Genomic DNA, 3,429 nt, shown 5'->3' with positions numbered 1-3,429 from the left:
TTCTCAACCCTCTTCTCATTCGTGATGAGTGCAAAATTGTACATCAGGTTCAAGTTGTGCACTTGGGTCTACTGCTACTTCGACTTGTCCATGGAATCCTTGAGGGGTTTGAGATTGGGGGTTACCTGCCAGCCCTTTTGTCAAGTATTCAAGGGTCCCTTAGAGTTTGAGTTTGTTAGATGGAATGTGGAAAGGGATAGGTGTTGGTTGTTTGCTAGAGCTCTGTACTAATGGTAGGGTCTTACCCTTCGATAGTTGAGATGTTGACTAGTGGGCTCATTTAGCTTATCTCATCTTCGGTGATTTCCTTGTTATTTAAAACAATCCTCAATGTTATGAGCACTCAAATGCTAGTGGTGTGCTCCTCAAAGTGCATTGTGCAAAATCAGGCTAGGAGCTTTTTTGTGCACATCAAGTGTTTAATTGATACAGTGTGCGAATCCAATGAAAACAATGCAATGCAACATACACTTTTCCCGATCCTTTCGTGCATTTAACGACCACTCTAGATAGTTTGTTCTGGTCTCTACAGTGTCCTAGACATGTGGTATGAGGGGTAGTAGATTTGGCCAATGAGTCTAGGTCTCTATTGAGACATGGGGTTGAGGGTCAATGCTGTGGTCATTTCTTGGGCCGTTAGATCATGATTTGTGAGTTTGGTGGTCCTATGAGCCATTCTACGCATTTGAATGCCTGCGAGGGTATCGTCTAGATTGGGCTTAGCCTTTGTATGCCTTGGGGTGGGTTCCAATTTACTAGAATTCAGGTTCTGCATAGCTCTCTGAGTGATAGTATCCAAGTTGGAGCGCATGAGTTTCAAACTCGGACGTCCGAGTTCGAGTGGCTTGTCCGAGTCTGAGTGGACTGTTTGAGTCCTAGTGGCTTGTTCAAGTTTGAGTGGAATATCCAAGTTCGAGTGGCCTACTCGAGTTCGAGTGGACTGCTCGAGTTTGAGTGGATTGTTGTCCGAGTCTAAGTGGATTGGCACTCGGTCTTTTGAGTCTAAGTGAATGGCATCCGAGGCTGAATTAGGTCGAGGTTCTGAGTTGAGTCTCAAACTCAAATGGTTTTGTGGTTGTTCGAGTGTGGACTTGTGACTCGGATTGTTTGAGTGGTAGCGAGACTCAGATGATTGTGAAATCCATCCGCTTGCGATGGCCAGGGGTCCAAAATGATAAAAATCTTGTTGAATCTCACACATGCCTAATCTTCCATCTACAATCTTGGGAGCAATCATCTAACAAGAAGGCACACTTAGAGCTTACCCACGGGGATCGAAGGTGTGATGGTGAAGATTTCCAAGCATGAAATGGTTTCCAGTCCTATAGCTCTCTCTCTCTCTCTGTGTCAAGCTCTCTTCTTCAACTCAAAAATGACAAATGAGCTCTCCCCCTGTCCTCTTGACTTCTTAAACCCTTTCTCTCTTGCCATGTTACTTACTCCTCTCTCTTTGCTATCCTAATGCCTTGAAGCTCTCTTTTCCCTATTTTGGGTTTGCTGTTACAGTAGAAACCCTACTGTGTTTTTCTCTGTTTTCCTTGTTTTTCCCTTACCTAGATACATCCAAATCAGAAGGAACCACTTACATTAATCTGATCTACTTACTAAACCCAAAAAACAAGAAAAACTTACTTGCAAAAGGATATCGAATACCTTGTCAACTCCCTCACTTCCTACCTATTTCAAGCACCAACCCTACTTCAATGCTCGATTCGGAGTGCGCAAGCACTCAAAGCTTGAATCTCTTAGTCCTGAAAATGGAACCAAAATGTGGGAGCTTCTCGCTCGACTGCCAAGACCCAGGTACTGCTTATTATTTCAAGCATTTCAAGCAAGTGCAACGGCTACCTCTCACATAGCCATATGTGCTTTCACACCTATGAGTGTAGTGAGCTTACCTCCATGCTCGATCGAGTTGCCTCCTCCCTCAAGCACTCTGGTAGCTCCACAATCTAAGGTGCAAGCTCAAGAAAGCTTGATCCTCAAGCTCCAAGCTCCATGCTCTATTTCCGCCTCCACGCAAGACAAGGGCAGAGAAGAGAAGAGAAGAAGAAGAGAGGAGAAGATGGAGAGCTTCTCCACCACGGTCCCTCACACTCACATACTCACTCCCTCACACTCCCTCTCTCAAAGCAAGTAAGAAGAAGAAGAAGAAGAAGAAGAAGAAGAAGAGAGCTAGTTTTGCCTACACACAAGAATGAGCTTCTTCATTCACTTTTTGCCTTTTTATACATAACCCTAATCCCCTTTGGGCACCCATCCCTCTTTTACATGCTCGACCATTTTAGCTTAGGTCCTCTTTTCCTATTCCCTTCCTATTTGCATTGTGCCTTCACCCATGCCCGTCTACATTTACAAATTGCACAGGAGGAAGCCTGGTGCTCTTTTACAAGGATTTATAGTGCGCTTTTAAATTTAAAATGTACATTTCCTCTTTTGTGCTTGCCCTAACCTTTTAAGGTTGCCCTTGTGCTTTTGGCCTTTTTTCCTTCTATTTCTTGAGTTGCGGGCAGCCTTTTTGTGCTTTGCCCTATGTCTTTTTAATTTTCTTTTTGCTTTCTTTGGATCGGGGTTAACAATTTCCAAAATCACTAGTGCTCCAATAAAACTCTTTGTCAGATTTGAAAGCTATAACCAGTCCCCACAATTCTCCTTAAATTTGTGGTTACATTCTTTTTCATTTAGCACTTTAGCCCTAAACTTGCTTGGATAGCTATTTCCCTCATCATCATCCTTTTTCCTGATAGCCCAACCAATGCCTTTAGGGCTCTTATCAATAGTGATAGTAATGGGTTTTTCATCTGCATAATCCACTCTCATCAAGGTAGGTGTAGACTTCAACAATCTCTTTAGCTTATTCATAGCCTTTGTGTACAATCTATCCCAGATTTTCTACCATTTTATTAATAATTGATAAAGAGTATCTGGAATATGTGTAAAATGAGGTATCTAGATAAGGTAAAACACAAAGGCTCCCAAAAATCTCCTCACCTATTACGAGACTAATGAGAAAGTCTCTTCCATTATGTCAATAGCATCCACTTTTGTTGGAGATGGCCTTTTATCACATAGACCATGCATATGTCCCATAATCAAAGCCTCATTCATGCCAAAGATTGACTTCTTTCTTGAAAGAGTAAGATTCACCTCTTCCAATTTAGAAGAGATATTTTCATAGCTGGAAATGTGCTCCATAACAAATCTCCTACATCTCTATTAATCCAATTCTTCATCTTTATAATCCAATTCTAGAAAAGGCATAGTAAGATGTGGTATATAATCCCACAATACTTATGTATTTCCTTTATCATGTGAGCAATAGAATTTGTTGCTTCCTACGGTAGAGTGCACATATGCACTAACACCAATGGTGTCTTCATAGTAAACGAGACCCCTACTTTTAATTTTTTCTAATTGGGATTGATCATA

This window comes from Lygodium microphyllum, chromosome 30 (assembly GCF_053477565.2).
Source record: "Lygodium microphyllum isolate KBCC chromosome 30, Lygodium_microphyllum_v1.1.10, whole genome shotgun sequence".
NCBI lineage: Eukaryota > Viridiplantae > Streptophyta > Polypodiopsida > Schizaeales > Lygodiaceae > Lygodium > Lygodium microphyllum.
Note: the sequence above shows the minus strand (reverse complement) of the source record.